The following is a 17,439-nucleotide window of genomic DNA, read 5'->3' as shown; positions in this document are numbered from 1 at the left end:
GCTGGTACAGATGGAGCCTAAGACTACATGCTTTTTAAATCATTGCTTCATATTGCTGGGATTTCAAACCCAACTGAAACTCTATGAAGTCATGTCTTCCCAATTCTGTAAATATATCATGATAAGCTTAAATGAAAGGCTTTACATTTATTTCTATTTAATTTCAACCAGTACCTTGGGTCCATTGTTCCATCTTGTTGAAATCTTTTATACTTCTTACTCTTCCAATTAATACACTAGCTATCCTCCCCAGGAAGCACACACACCTTCCATATGTGCTACCTCCCTGCTGCCTGCCTCCCAAGGCCCCTTGGTCTCCATTTGAACACACTTCTGTTCTTGTTTTTTAGACTATCAGCTGCATAAGGACAAGGCCCTTGTCCGTGTTGCTCACTGATGAATCCTGGCCTCTAGCACATGGCCCGACATAATGTAGAAGCTCATATGTTTTGAACAAATGAATGAATAAAAGATGGGGAAAATGGAGACAGGATGGGAAAGAAAGGGAAGGGAAGAGAAGGAAGGAAGACATCATAGAAAAAGGAATAAGAAATAGATAAGAAAAAGAATAGGATGAGTTCAGGAAACAGAGTTTGGATGCAGTTTGGAATCAAGAATTCTTGAATTACAAATCATTTAACATCTCTGAGCCTCACATTTTATTTACAAAATATGATAATATTGACCTTATAGAATTGAGCAGAAAATTAAAGATGACATATGTGGAAACATCTAGTGTACAGGTGGTGGGATCCACTGCAGACTGACAGGCTCCCTGGGCTTTCAGGGCTGCTAATGAGATCAAACAGTAGGATTACATAGACTGGAGCCCCCTCACATCACTGGAGGAACTGGGCCTTGTCCTCATTGCACCGATTCTTTCTAAATGAATCACTTTGTTAAAATGGAAGATCTACCGAAACAATGTGCCAGATTAGGATGATTCACCCACCTCTTTTGTGGTCAACATGAGAAAACCCTGTGGGTTCACCACAGTTATAAATCCTGAATAGCCACTAATTTTTAGGACTTTTGGTCTCAATATCATTTACTTTTGTATTTTCAAAGAGGAAGTACACAAGACATTATTATGTCAGCAGCACGTAATAAGCTGATAGACCCTTACTAAGTGGATGTACATGTTTACACTTCCAAAAGTTTCCCTTTTTGTCAAAAGGTTATCGGCTATTTGTAAGAAGTATAGGCATATTATATGTTAGGTTATTTTTTCCCTTGATGGTAAGCTATAATGAAATGCATTTTTAATGTTAGACGGGAATTTTGAGAGCCTATTTTCTGCAAGCCTCAGATTTGGTACCCTATTTAGCTTGTCAAGTAACGCTGCTACTTAAATTGAACAAAGTAACATCTAATCCTGGACAGCATCTCCAGAGTAAATTCCTTTCCTTTTCAAAATAGACAAACTAGCAAACTACCTCTCCAGATTTCTGATTAGGCCTAAAAATCAAAACAATAAGTGCTATTCATCCTGAAAGGCTACATATATTAAAATCATCACATATTAAATAAGGTATTCATTTATTCTGATATCTAATGTTTCTCACACAATAAATGGTCCTCTAGTACTAAAAAAAAAAAAAAAAAAAGATACATCTGGGGCACCTGGTGGCTCAGTCTTGGTCTTGGCTCAGGTCATGATCTTATTAATAGGTCCTGGAATCAAGCCCTCTATAGGGCTCCCTGCTCAGTAGGGAGTCTGCTTGAGATTTTCTCTCTCCCTCTGTCCCTCCCACCATGTGCAAGGGAGCACTCGTGTGCATGTGCGGCTCACTCGTGCTCTCTAATAAATAATTTTTTTTTTAAAGGATACATCATCATCTTTTTAAAAAAAATTTTTTTAAGGATTTTATTTATTTATTCATGAGAGACACAGAAAGAGAGAGAGGCAGAGACATAGGCAGAGGGAGAAGCAGGCTCCATGCAGGGAGCCTGATGTGGGAATCGATCTGGGCACTGGGCTCCCTGCTCAGTAGAGAGTCAGCTTGAGATTTTCTCTCTCCCTATGCCCCTCCCACCATGTGCAAGGGAGCACTCATGTGCATGTGCGGCTCACTCGTGCTCTTTAATAAATAAATCTTTTTTTTTTTAAAGGATACATCATCATCTCATCATCTTTCTAAAAAAAATTTTTTTTAAGGATTTTATTTATTTATTCATGAGAGACACAAAAAGAGCAAGAGGCAGAGACATAGGCAGAGGGAGAAGCAGACTCCATACAGGGAGCCTGATGTGGGAATCGATCCGGGAACTCCAGGATCAAGCCCTGGGTCAAAGGCAGGCGCTAAACCACTGAGCCACCCAGGGATCCCCACATCATGATCTTCTAATTCAATTTATTCTGGTTAAATACATGACTCACCCAAGACTTTGAGAAGCTTCTCTCTCTCAGAAGTTGTCCTTTATTTGGAATTCCTTTATTCAAAATTAAATTGCTTTAATCCCTTCTCACTCCCCACCCCCCACATCCTGCCTATTTCTGACGGGGGCAAAGAGAACACAGGGTGAGGCTGGCTGGGGTGGCCTGAGAGCTGGGCGGAAGCCGCGATAACAGTGCTAGACATTCCATTTAGAACACTGAAATAGCTGCACAGCAGACCTCTGTCATTTGTTTTTAACCACACAGAATGACTAAGAAGGTTTTCACTCCATGGGCTGTATTTAGTTGTTTCCCTTCTGCATATTTTTAAATGTACCAAACAGCCAGTTTCAGCTCTGAATACTTTCACTTTACACATCTCAAGGTTCAAGATCTCTACATGCTCGGTTTGAACTGCCAGAGAGAACCAATTGTGCCACTGTACATAAGAAGGACACTGTAGGTACCTGTGAGTCTCATGTGAATTTCAGGTGACTTGTTCATCATCAAACAATTGAAGGTCTCATATGGAAGAAGAACATTTGTTTAGATACAACTTTTCCCACATCAAATAACTTAGCAAGATTTTTATCTGAAAGTACTTTTCCAATTAAATTGGGTTCTGTGCAAGTCACAGAAATTTGCATGATTAGGGCTGTAAAGGACAGAAATGTGTCTCCTTTTGCAGGAGCGCACCAGAGAGTTGGCAGGTTAGAGAAAAATGTCATTGCCCACTACACTGGAACAGATTATCCCTACTCATCCCTTTCACATTTTCAGATTACTTTAGTAACAGATAAAAAGGTCATCACCAAACAATTTTTCTATGACACCTAGATCACAATGTCATAAGGTATTTCTAAGAACTGAGAAAGAATCCAACCTTTATACCTACAGAGCATTGTGCATGTTCTCTGCCTACCACATCACCACAGTCCTGCAGAGGGGTGGCTTCTGCAGTCTTAAGGAGATGGCTGTGGACCATCTGGTCTTCCAAAGAGATTCAGACTCTGGTAGAAATATAGGTGCTACAGTCTACTTTCAATCATGGTTTTATGCTCACTACTCTTATGCTATTCTTCAACTTCCTGATATTAAAGATAGATCTCAACATACAAATCATTTCTTAAAATATTTTAAGCCAATAGACAGCACCAACAGGCCTGTTAGCCTGTTAGCTAACAGTTCTGTTAGCTTAGGAGAAACAGAATTATCCCAATGAACATATAGAACTCAAGTTAAACATCAAATGAGTGCTAACACCCACAATGTGGGCTATAGGGCTTATTTGTGACCTTGAGCATGAAGCTTGAATATAACCACAGTGCTGGTGGGCAAGGGAGATGCTCTTGTGAAGGCTGAGGCTTTCCATCCAGTGATAAGGTCAGGGTGGCCTTCTCGGCCAGTTCTGCTGACACTCAGCCTCTGTGCTTCCTGTGTCCCCAACAATCACCCCACCCTACAGAGTGAGTATATTCTATTGATTTATGTCACCTGTATTTCTGATTTATAAATATATCACCAAAACCTGGAATTAAACTTTCAAAATGTCGAGAATATAAACATGTTTGGATTTCAACTACACTGAAAGGGATAAAAATAAAGGTCTCTCTCCAATAGAAACGAGTTTGCTGAGCAATGAACAAATCATAAAGAGGTACTTTCAACAGGTCTGCCACAGTCCCCAGTAGAAACACACACTTGGGGGAGGCTGCCAAGTGGTGGTCAATTTGTAAAATATATTAGTGCTACAATTGACTATATGTACTAGTAAGATGTTGAACATTGTATGTAGGGTGACCAGGTGGCCCTGCCTCTGTGGAACTGTCCCTGTTTTAGTACGGAACATCTAAGGTCTCAGAAAACCCCTGGGTCCCAGGCAAAATGGACTGGTCAGTCCCAACTGGGTGGAACACTAAGCTGATAAGATAGTGGGTCACGAAGCACACTGAAATCAGCAGCACAACACAAGATCAAGCCAATAGCAAAGAATAATTTGTAAACCTGACATATTAGGGCACCTAAGTGGAGTCAAAGGAGAAGGTGATGTCAAGACAGTAGGTTCTGACAGTGCTGAAGAGAGAAGTGGATATGACACTGGTGCCTTTATGGATACTGTTAAGATATCACTATGTTGTACTGTCATTATGCTGATTTGTTTAGGCTTATCTTACATCTCTCAATCCCTTCTTTGGTGTCACCTATATTTGAGCATTTGAAAATGTGCTGTGAATACAACAAAGTTGAAAATCTCATACAGATGTATATAAACTGATGTATATACAATTCATATCCAGAAAGATCCAATGTTGTAACTCTCTCCTTGGCTTACAATAAGGGATAGATGAGTCCTCATACTTACAATGGGGAGCTGGACTCTCACTATTATTATGTGAACTGAGGATGAAGAAATTGTCAAGTGCCTCAGTCTCTAAGGAGAACCACTCACAACTCGGGCCAAGTTCCTTCCTCCAGGGCTTGCAAGCTCCACAGCCATCAATCACACCCCTGCCCACTTTCCCCAAGTCTATATAAGGAGGTAAATGGAAGGTAAGGCATTCATGGTGTGGAGTCTTGCTGGCAATTTATTTCCCCAAATGCTATTCTTTTCTTGTAATAAAGGCAAAGTCTTCAGAGGCTGCTAGAGATAGAAAAAAAAATCAGACTGAGTGGGAGTGAGCCCAAAGATGACTCTTCGTCACCAACAAGAAAGAATCATATACAAAAAAGGTCTTGCAGCACCTGGGTGGCTCATTGGTTGAATGTCTGTCTGCTTTTGGCTCAGGTAGTGATCCTGGGGTCCTGGAATTGAGTCCCAGCGTCAGGATCCCTGCAGGGAGCCTGCTTCTCCCTCTCTGTGTCTTTCATGAATAAATAAATACAATCTTTAAAAAAACCAAAATACAAAAAAAAAAAAAAAAAAAAAGGTTTCTATCCTTATCCTTATTCTCAGCCACATTCCTTCCAGGGCAAGGAGGGGCTGGTTAATGGTGTATAACAAATGCTCACTTGTACTATGGAGGAAGAGACCAAGGTCTTGGTTTTATCCATCCTCAGTTGTGGAGAAAGCACTAACTAGCAGTCCTGCTTACATTCCCCAAACTGACACTCATAATGATGGTCTACAGGTAATCCTTCCTAATCACCAAAGAAAGAGTACAAAAGAGTCTAAGAATCAGATCAATTTTTATATTAAATATAAATAAAAATTGAAATGTAGAAATATAAGTATGATTAATTTTATCTGATCATTATCTAGCTAGGCCTACTGAAATACTAACAGAGCTGAGTATGTACCTGACAACAAAAAAGGATTAATTTTCAAAACTAATTTTCACAGAATGCCAAGTTTTGAATGTACCCTCAGCCCTGAGCTGTATGTAACCACTCTGATGTGCAGATTTGAATAGGCGTAGGCCCTAAGAAACTATACTGGGGAGATAATGGTCATTTCATCAATTGTGCCTCTGCTTGCTCAGCCTCCTTGGCAAGGCTTGGGCTGGCCTGGGGGCTCAGAGGCTTCTCCAGCCACTCATTCAACGATGTTTCCATTTTGTCCATGAGTTTCCTTCCACTTGTAGATTATAGCCAGTCACATGGGCTCTGTACGCTTGACCACATTTCTTCTGAGCCCATTAGCACTTACAAAGTTTAGAAATGTTCAAACTATTCATTCCAAGTACACGTGCAACACATTTTCTCCCCTTTAATTTTTAAAAAACTTCTATTTTGGTTTCCATCATAATTGCAGTTCTTTTATTAGTAGAACTTTATAGCTGCTTTTGAACTTCAAACTGTTACTACTTTTGCATTTATCAGACCAGAATCACTTCAAAATGCGGAAACCCTTCCTAATCACGCTTAAATGTGACAAGCACATTAACAAACATATTGGCAGAGATAAAAATGAGGCCCTATAGTTGCTCAACCTGGCTATCGGGGAAAGTAGAACTGATGAGGATTTCAATAAAGTATAATTTGTTTATATATTAAATTTTTTAAGTTGAAAGTAAATAGAGACATTTCTGTACTTGGACCACAATGTTTGCAGTGCAAATAAAGAATAATTCAATCCTTGTGCCAATCCCAAAGATGTTTTGAAGAAAAAACTGGTAGTGCTTAGTGATTACTATGGAGCTGAGGGTGAGAGGAATTTGAACAATGACTTTCTTATCAAGAAGATGGGAGAGAAGGGGCTCCTGGGTGGCAGTTGGTTAAGCGTCTGCCTTCAGCTCAGGTCATAATCCTGGGGTCCTGGGATCAAGTCCCACATGGGGCTCCCTGCTCAGTGGGGAGTCTGCTTCTCCTTCTCCTTCTCCTTCTCCTGCTCCTTTACTCTTGCTCTCACTCACTCTCTCAAATAAATAAATAAATAAATAAATAAATAAATAAAGTCTTTACAAAAAAAAAAAAAAAAAAAAGATGGGAGAGAAAGATAAAGCTGTAGCCAAAATAGGGCAAGGTCGCAGGCGGAAAATTAACATACTCAGTTGTTGAGCTTGTTGATCAGAACTGACAATGATCACGCAATTAGAGATTTTTATTAAGGCAATATGAAATCTGAGCTCGCAGAAAGGTGTGAGGTTTGACCAACAGATCTAATTTGAAATTGATAATAAAAGCTGTGAATGAAAACTAAATCTTGAAGAATGTTAGAGCTAGGCAGTGGAGTAAGAGTTGCTAGCAAAGACACAGTAAAAAAAGTCAGGAGAAGTGGGGAGGAAAAATAAAGTGCTAACGAAGTTAAGGCCTAAATTTAAGAAGTAGGCAGAGGTCAGTAAATTTGGAAGGCTTTTTCACACTCACTCTAACTTGGGCTGAATGCCAAAGGCCACGCTAGCACCGAGGATAGAGAGTAAATGTGACTGACACCCTAGTAGGAACCTTGGAGCTCAAAGAACACTGGAGACGGATAAACCTAAGAACAGGAGAAGGGGACAGGCTGATTTAAAAAAAAAACAACATATAAATTTAGACTATCATTAAAAAACAATTTTTGATAATTTACAGAAATATAATCCATGAGCCCCAGAAATGATTTTACCATTACTTTTTATGGATTGGGATTATTATATCATAACGAGAGTCATAAATTATTAACAAGAAGGGGGGTGGGTTATTGTTATCAGTTTTTGCCAGCCCTTTCACTTCCACACAAGAAGGCAACAGAAACAAAGTAGTGATGCCAAATTTCAGTTTGAACATCTCTGGGAATTTGCCTTTAACAAGAAAAGATCATCACTGTAAATATATTTTCCAATTTGTAACAGCTGAGACTCATAAATGGAGATTGTATGGCACATAACAGCTGACAGATTATCAGCATGTGTTGGCAAGAGGCTTTTGGCTATTAAAAGATAATTAAAACTCACTATAATATTCCAGCTGCTTCATTTAGTCATTTTGCTTTATATGCATGTGATAAGGCTCTGATTCACTTGAAATGGACAGTTCCTCTTTATCAGCTTCTTGGGTTAAGCTGGTGAGTGATAGCCCCTCATCCAAGGAGATGCAAATCTCCTTCCAGCTACAAAATTTACCCAGTGTCTTCCTCTGGCTCTAGCATTAATGATTCTGGTCGCCAAGGAGAAGTGGGCTTATCCTTTATCTGGCATAGACAAAGCAAGCAATAGCCTACCCATATTATGTCACTGGAGTAAGTCCTTTCATAACCATCTTCCAGAAAAATAGATGTGCCAGAGAGCAGATCTGTGCTTTCAATGGAGCAAAAATCAAAGAGAACAAGTTTCAGTTGGATTTCAGTTAAACTTATTTTAATGACTGTGAAGACAAACAGTAGGGAACACATTACCACAAGAGACCATGCAACTTTTCATTCTAAAGATTAGGAAAGGAAAAAAAAAAAGAAAAAGCATGGGAGAAAGTAGTAAAGGACAGCCTTTTTATTTTTAGTATGCACTGTTTAGATCCCAAAGCTGGAAGGAACAGAAATGTATTATAAAACATTTCAAGCTGTTTGTAAATGTGAAATACGAATATTTCTGAGAATCATTCTTGTAGTTTTCAATTAAAGATTTTCAATTCAACTCTATGTGTAGTTTTCCTATATAAGTACCTAATACTAATAAGCACACTAATACTAATAAGTCACACTGATTTAGAGAAGGCTCCAGGGGCTAGGAATTATATGTGCACAGTCATTAGAAAGTCTTAATAAACTAGTCAGGCCTCTGCTTCCAAAAAGAAAATACGGTTTCTCCTCAATTTGCTGCTCCAAGAACAAATCATGCTTTCCCACACTACCAGTGTGGCTATGGCACATGAGATATTTCTCCTCTAAACGTCTCTCTTGGGATCCCTGGGTGGCTCAGTGGTTTAGCGCCTGCCTTTGGCCCAGGGTGTGATCCTGGAGTCCTGGGATCGAGTTCCGCATCAGGCTCCCTGCATGGAGCCTGCTTCTCCCTCTGCCTGTGTCCCTACCTCTCTCTCTCTCTCTCATGAATAAATATAAATATTTATATGAATGAATAAATGAAAAATGAATAAATATAAATATATTTTTAAAAGTCTCTCTTTTCTATCTTTGCTTGGCTGTCTCACTCAGAAGTCAGTGGGAGCATCAGCTTATCCTGGAAGCCTTCCCTAAGCATTCAGTGTAGAGTCTGTGGCTTCCATTCTATCCTGGACTTACATCAACATTGTACTGTGATTACCTCTAGACTTCCCTCCCTCCCACCCCAACTACAGTGGGAGCTCCTGGAAGGCCCTCGTCTTGCCTTGCCTAGCTTATAACAGTGCTTCATAAACATTGAATAAATAACTGGGAAAATGGATACAAGAAATTTATCTTTTGAGGAAGAGATTGTTAAAATTTGTATTGTCCTTGTTTTCATCAGAGCTGACAATATCCTCTCTTCCTGAGATTCTGGTAGAAATTAAAAGTTAATAGAAAAATACATTGATAAGGAGGATATCCAGGCCAAGAATGCTCACAGAAAAGGAAAAGATCTCTTCAAAAACAGTTCTCTCTTCAATGTTTCTACCTATTAAACCTCACTCTCACTTTGGCGTCAGTCCTCATGATCTGATGTCATTTCAACCTTGGCTGAAGGCATCTCCTTTGTCGTATTACTATCCTCAGTCACATCTACATAGTCACCAGCCAAAGAAAGCATAGAAAGTGATTTGGATACATTTTTATTAAGTCTCGGGGGTCAAGGGCAAAGTGTTCTCTGTTTATGGTTGGGTCAGGCCCAAGAAATCAAATGAGTAATACCAAACCAGTGATACCAAACTTTTGTTTGAGTTTAAAAGTCATTATTGATATTCAAAATGAAAGCAAACTTAAAGGGTTGGTTTATTTCTACCTATGCAGGCCTTCCCTAAGGTATGATGGCCTTTCTGACCTCCCCTTCTGTAATCAGCAACGGCTCTTTTATTAATGATAAATACCACTCTGACCTCATCAATATTGGCTTTACTCTGAAGAATCTCCTACAGCTCCTTAGCATTAGAAACAAAGTCAACTATTTTTGATCTTTGGTTTTAAGTAACACAGCTGCTCAGTAGACCTATGATAGCTTCCTGGGTTTGGTCCTTTCTGCCTTTTTTAAAAAAACTGATGTATCATTGACATACAACATTATATTGGAAACATTATATGTTTCAGTTGTACAACATAATAATTCAATACTTACATATATTGTGAAATTATCACCATAATAAATCTAGTTACCAACCATCACTACATATAGATAAAATATTTTTTCTTGTGATGATAATTTTAAAAGATTTACTCATTTACCAATTTTCAAATATACACTACAGATTTATTAACTATAGTTGCCATGCTGTATATTATATCTCCATGATTTATTATAGAACTGAAAGTTTGTGCCTTTTGTCTCCCTTCACCATTTTGTCCACCCCCCTCCCCCAACTCACCTCTGGCAACCAATCTATTCTCTGTATCTATGATCCTGGTTTTTTTTTAATTTTTAATTTTTTCAGATTCTACATATAAGTGAGATCATACGGTATTTATCTTTCTGTCTTATTTCACTTAGTATAATGCTCTCAAGGTCCATCAACTGTTGCAAATGGCAAGATGTCATTATTTTTTATGGCAAAATAATATTCCATTCTGTATATATATCATGTCTCCTTTGTTCATTCACATGTTGATAGACACTTAGGTTGCCTGCGTGTCTTGCTTATTGCGAATACTGCTGCAGTGAACATGGGGGTGCATAAATCATTTCAACTTAGTCTTCATTTTCTTCTGATACATATCCAGATGTGGGATTTCTGGATCATATGGGAATCCTATTTTTAATATTTTGAGGAACCTCCATTCTGTTTTCCATAGTAGCTGCACCAATTTACATCTCCACCACAGTGCACAATGGTTCTTTTTACTCCACACACTTGCCAACACTTGTCATTTCTTATCTGTTTGATTATAGCCATTCTAACATTTGTGAGGTGTTATGTCATTGTGATTTTATGAAAACCGTTTTATGTACCTCTTGGTCATCTGTATGTCTTCCTTGAAAAAAATGTCTATTCAGATCCTTTGTCTATTTTTTTTCTTTGTCTATTTTTTAATTGGACCATTTGGTTTGTTTTCGCTATTAAGTTATTTGAGTTCTTTACATATTTTGAATATTAACCCTTTATCAGATAAATGATTTACATATATTTTCTCTCACTCAGGAGGTTGCCTTTTCATTTTGTCGATGGTTTCCTTTGCATGCAGAAGCTTTTTAGTTTGATATAGTCCTACTTGTCCATTTTTGCTTTTGTTGTCTTTGTTCTCGGTGTCAAATTCAAAAAGCCATTACCAAGACCCATGTCAAGGAGCTTACCACTAATGCTCTCTTCTATAAGTTTTATGGTTTCAGTTTACATTCAAGTTTTTAATCTATTTTGAATTCATTTTTGTGTATGGTATAAGATAGTGGTCCAGTTTTGTTCTTTTGCTTGTTAGCTGTCCAGTTGTCCCAGCATCATTTATCGAAGAGACTATCTTTCCACATTGTATATTCCTGGCTCTTTTGTCCTAAATTGATTGACCATATATACATGAGTTTATTTCCAGCCTCTTTTATTCTGCTTCATTGATCCATGTGCCTGTTTTTATGCCAATACCATACTGTTTTGAGTACTATAGCTTTGTAATATAGTTTGAAGCCAGGGAGTGTGATGCCTCTAGCTGTGTCCTCCTTTCTCAAGATTTTCCTTGGCTATTTGGGGTCCTTTTATGTTTCTATATAATTTTTTTATTGTTGATTGTATTTCTGTGAAAAATGCCATGGAAATTTTGACAAAAATTGCACTGAATCTGTAGATTGCTTTGGGTAGTATGAACATTTAAAAGTATCAATTTTAAAAATATTAAGAAACATAATCTATCTCTCCATTTTTATGTCTTCTTCAATTTCTTTCATCAATGTCTTATAGTTCTCAGTATACAGGTCTTTCACCTCTTTGGATCAAATTTATTCTCAGATATTTTATTCATTTTGATGTAACTGTAAATTGGACTGTTTTCTTAATTTCTCTTTCTGGTAGTTTGTTATTAGTGCATAGAAATGCAACAGATTTCTGTGTATTGATTTTGTATCTCTCAACTTTACTGAATTCATCTATTAGTTCTAACAGTTTTTTTAAATGGATATTTAGGTTTTTTTATAGATAATATTATGCCAACTGCAAATAGTGACAGTTTCACTTCCTTTCCAACTTACATGTCTTTGCCTATTTTTTCCTTGTCTAATTACTCTGGGTAGGACTTTTAATATTATCTTGAATAAAATATAATACTGTCTTGTTGTTGATCTTAGAAGAAAAATTTTCAGATTTTTCCCATGAAGTGTGTTAGCTGTGTGTTTGTCATATATGACCTTTATTATGTTGAGGTACATTTCCTCTATACTCACTTTGTTGAGAGTTTTTAAGTAGATGTTGAATTTTGTCAAATGCTTTTTCTTTTTTTTTTTTTTTAAAAAGATTTTATTTATTTGTTCATGAAAGACACAGAGAGAGAGAGGCAGAGGCATAGGCAGAAGGAGAAGCAGGCTCTCTGCAGGAGCCCAATGTGGGATTCGATCCTGGGACTCCAGGATCATGCCCCGAGCCAAAAGCAGACGCTCAACTGCTGAGCCACCCAGGCATCCCATGTCAAATACTTTTTCTGCATCTACTGAAATAATTATATAATTTTTATCCTTCATTTTGTTAACGTGGTGTATCATGATGAATGATTTGTGAACGTCAAGCCAAGCCATCCTTGTACCCATGAGATAAATCCCACTTGATCATGGTGTATGATTCTTTTAATGTATTGTTGAATTTTGTTTGCTAATATTTTGTTGAGTATTTCTGCTTCTATATCAGGGATATTGGCCTATATGACAATTTTCTTGTGGAATCCTTGTCTGGTTTTGGTATTAGGGTAATGCTGGACTTGTAAGATGAGTTTGGAAATATTCTCTCTTTTTCTGTTTTTTGAAAGAATTTGAGAAAGATTGGTATTGGTTCTTCTTTGAATGTGAAATACAATTCACTAATAAGCCATCTGGTCTTGACATTTTGTTTTTAGAGAATTTTTATATAATTGATTCAATCTCCTTAGTAATAGTCAGTCTGTTCAGATTTTCTATTTCTTCATGATTCATTCATTCATTCATTCATCCAATTCAGTCTTGGAAGATTGTATGTTGCTAGGAATTTGTCCACTTCTTCTAGGTTGTCCAGTTTGTTGATGTACAATTGTTCACAGTAATCTCTTATGATCCTTTACATTTCTGTGGTATCAGCTGTAAAGTCTCTTTCATTTCTGATATTAGTTACTTGAGTCCTCTCTTTTTTCTTGGTGAGTGTACCTAAAGGTAATTCTGTTTATCTTTTCAAAGAACTAGCTCTTGGATTCATTGATCTTTTCCACTGTGATTTTAGTCTTTATGTCATTTATTTCTGCTTTGCTTTTCGTTATTTCTTTCACGTTGGGCTTCATTTTTTCTTTTTTATCTAGTTCTTTAAGGTATGTAGGTTGCTATTTGAGATTTTTGTTTCATGCGAGGCATTCATCACTGTGAGCTGCTTTTGCAGCATCCCATAACTTTTGGTATGCTGCATTTCCATTTTTATTTGTTTCAAAAAGTCTTGATTTCTTCATTGACCCATTAGTTGTTCAATAGCATTTTATTTACTTTCCACATATTTGCAGATTTTCCGGTGAAGAAAGTTTTGTAATTGATTTTTAGTTTCATACCATTGTGGTCAGAAAAGATGCTTGATATGATTTCAATCTTTTTAAATTTGTTAATACTTCTTTTGTGGCCTATATAAACTGGAGTACATTCCATGTACACATGAGAAGGATGTATAATCGTTTGATTTTGGATGGAAGGTTCTGCATACATCTGTTAAGTCCATCTAGTCTAACATACAATTTAAAGCCAACGTTTCCTTGCTGATTTTCTGTCTGGATGATCTACTCATTGATGTAAGTGGGGTTTTGAAGTTCCCTACTATAATTTTATCGCTATTTCTCCCTTTAGGACTGTTAATATTTGCTTTATATATTTAGGTGCTCCCGTGTTGGATGCATAAATATTTATAAATGGTATATCTTCTTGTTGGGTTGACCCCTTAATCAATACATAATGCCCTCCTTTGTCTCTTATTATAGACTTTGTTTAAAGTTTATTGTGTCTGATATAAGTATAGTTACCCCAGCTTCCTTTTGGTTTCCACTTCCATGGAATATCTTTTTCCATTCCTTTATTTTCAGTCTGTGTATGTCTTTATATCTGAAGGGAGTCTTCTGTAGGCAGCATATAGATGTGTCTTGTTTTTAACCATTCAGCTGCTGTATATCTTTTGATTTAGTCTATTTACATTTAGTTATTGATAGGTATGTACTTATTGCCATTTTGTTCTAGCTATTTTGTAGTTCTTCTGTTTCTTTCCTCTTCTCTTGCTCTTTTCCTTTGTGGTTTGATGACTTTCTTTAGTGCTATGCTTAGATTCCTTTCTCATTATCTTTTGTGTACTACAGGTTTTTGTGTGGTAAGGCTTACAACTTATGTTTAAAACAGTCTATTTAAGTTGCTAACAATTTAAGTTTGAATGTATTTTGAAGCTCTACATTTTTACTCTCTCCCCAAGTTTTATATGTCACATTTTACATCTTTTTATTGTGTGTATCCCTTAACTAATTGTTGTAGTTCCAGTTATTTTTACTACTTTGTCTTTTAACCGTCATACTAGCTTTATAAATGATTAATCCACTACCTTTACTACTCAGTTGACCCTTGAACAACTTGAGTTTGATCTTCATGGATCCACTAATACATGGATTTTTTTCAATAAATACAGTATAGTACTGTAATTGTATTTTCTCTTTATGATTTTCTATTCTCTAGCTTATTTTATTGTAAGAATATGGTCTATAATACATATTGCATACAAAATATGTGTTAATTGACTACGATATTGGTAAGGCTTGTGGTCAAAGGTAGGCTATTGTTACATTTTTGCAGAGTCCAGAGTTATGTGTGGATTTCTGAATGTGCAGGAGATTGGTGCCCCTATCCTCTTGCATTATTCAAGGGTAAACTATATATTCAGCTTTACCAGTGAGATTTATATTTTCATGTTTTTTTGTTATTAACTACTGCCTTTTCTTTTCAGCTTAAAAAAATCCTTTAACATTTCTTTTAAGGCCAGTTTAAAAGTGATTAACTCCTTCAACTTTTGCTTGTCTGGAAAACTCTCTTTATAATTCTGAATGGTAAAAATTTGCTGGGTGGAGTATTCTTGTTTGAAATTCTTTTTTTTAATTAAAAAAAATTTTTATTGAAGTCGATTTGCCAACATATAGTATAACACCCAGTGCTCATCCCATCAAGTGTCCTCCTCAGTGTCCATCACCCGGTTACCCCATCCCCCTGCCCACCTCCCCTTACACTACCCTTTGTTCATTTCTCAGAGTTAGGAGTCTCTCATGAAATTCTTTTTTCTTTCAGCTCTTTGAATATATTGTGCCACTCCCTTATGGCCTGCAGTGTTGTCACTGAAAATCTGCTCATAATCTTATATAGAAATTATTTTAAATGCAACAAATTGTTTTTCTCTTTCTGTTTTTAAGATTCTCTCCTTGTCTTTAACTTTTGAGAATATTAATTATGTGTCATGGTGTGGGGCTTTTTTGGGCCCATTTTATTTGGAACTTCTACACTTCCTGGATCTGGAGGTCTGTTTCTACAGGTTAGGGCAGGTTTTAGCCATTATTTCTTCAAATACATTTTCTGCCCCCTTCACTCTCTTTTCTCCTCTTGAGACTCCTATAATGCAAATGTTTTTCTGCTTGATGTTGTTTTCCATAAATTCCTTAAGCTATCTTCACTTTTTTTTTCCCTTCTCTTTCCTTTTTGCTGCTCTGATTGGGTTAAGTTCCTCTGCCTTGCCTTCAAATTCACTGATCTTTTCTTTTACTTCATCTCATCTGTTGTTGAACACCCACTGGTGTATTTTTCAGTTCAGTTATTCTATTCTTCAGTTCCATGACCTGTGCCTGGAACTTTCCTCTATTTTCTATCTTGTCTTTGAAGTTCTCACTGTGTTCATTCATTCTTTTTGATTATTACCATTACTTTGAACTCTTTATCAAGTAAATTACTTATTTCATTTAAGACTTTTTCTGAGATTTTTATCTTGTTCTTTCATTTGGAACTTATTCCCTAATTTCTTCATTATACTTGATTTTCTGTGTTGGTTTCTATGCGTTAGATGAAACTTCTCCCGTCTTAAAGGGCTGGCCTTGCGTAGGAGATGAGCTTTAGCATTCAACACTGTCCCAACTCTTAGTTGTCTCTCAAACCTTTGTGATTGTCCAAGCAGCCTATTTTATTTTTTAAAGATTTTATTTATTTATTCATGAGAGACACACAGAGAGAGAGAGAGAGTCAGAGATGTAGGCAGAGGGAGAAGCAGGCTCCATGCAAGGAGCCTGATATGAGACTCGATCCCTGAACTCCAGGATCACACCCTGAGCCCAAGGCAGATGCTCAACCACTGAGCCACCCAGGCATCCCACCTAATTTATTTTTAATAGCTCCCAGTAGTTAAGGGTTTGCCAAGATCAGTGTTCCAAAGGGTAAGATTTCAGTAAGCACCTAGACTCAGGCAGGGGCTGAGCCAAACACCAGTTTGGCTATTTGCAACTATTTGCAACAGTTTTTAAAGAATGCAAATATATACAGCCCTGTGAAACTGGAGGTATCCTCTGGGAAGTAGTCACAAAAACTGGGTTCCAGATAAGTGTAAACTCCTTTCTGGGAGATACTGATGAGCTATAGCAAGCCAGAGGGAGAGCACAAAAATGGCATTCCTGGGTCTGTGTTCACTGAGAACACTTCCATAACCTTTAAATATGCGCTAAACCTGAAGTCTGCTCATATGGTAAAAGCTCCAGGACTAGCAAGTAGGCCTCTTTCCCAAAGAGGCTGGGGGTATGTTTCAGTCTGCCATCTGTGCAGTCCTCTGGGGGTGGTAGCCATCCAAGAACTGCCTCTCCAATTGTTACCATCCAATGGGAATCAGGAACGCAAGACCCTCTGGCCACTAGAGCCAGGTGATCAAGGGGTATCCCCTGGGCAGTAGCCATAAAAACCAAGGCACCAGATATAAAAACTGGGATACCTGAACATGTAGAAGAGCTCATCTTCAAGAGATGTTGGTGCTCTGGAGCATGGTAAAGGGAGAGCACAGAATTCCTGCTCACCTTCTGAGTCCTCAGGAAAGGTTTACAGACAACCCTTAGATGTGTGTTTAATTAGAAGCCTCTCAGGCTACAGCTATGATGATAAGTGACTAGGCCTCTTTCCAGAAAGATTGAGTTCCTGGGTCTATTGCCTCTTGCTGTCCCCCAGGAGTGGTAGCTGATTAAGAAATCTTTCTCAGTTGGTTACAGTCCTATGGGACTTGTGAGCATAAGCCATGCTGGCCACCAGAGCCAGGTGATATGGAGGTGTTCCTTGGCAGCAGCTGCAAAAATCAGGGCACCAGAGAAGGGTGTAAATTCATTTCTGTAA

The 17,439-nt window shown here is 37.6% G+C and overlaps 1 protein-coding gene across 27 annotated transcripts in view; it reads right to left on the bottom strand.

The window, feature by feature from the left end:
- The window catches only part of STARD13 (StAR related lipid transfer domain containing 13), a 514,444-nt gene that overhangs the window by 134,265 nt on the left and 362,740 nt on the right, over positions 1 to 17,439 (bottom strand). The window contains exon 1 of one of the 27 annotated variants that reach the window (XM_077868136.1): positions 2,381 to 2,572. The exons of the other annotated variants lie outside the window; for them this stretch is intronic. The gene's annotated coding sequence lies outside the window, so the exon portion shown is untranslated. Of the gene's footprint in view, positions 1 to 2,380; positions 2,573 to 17,439 lie in introns of those variants that run through there. 27 annotated transcript variants of the gene reach the window in all.

The sequence above is a fragment of the Canis aureus genome, chromosome 24, assembly GCF_053574225.1.
Source record: "Canis aureus isolate CA01 chromosome 24, VMU_Caureus_v.1.0, whole genome shotgun sequence".
Lineage (NCBI taxonomy): Eukaryota > Metazoa > Chordata > Mammalia > Carnivora > Canidae > Canis > Canis aureus.
Note: the sequence above shows the minus strand (reverse complement) of the source record. Positions and strands in the feature narration are given on the sequence as shown.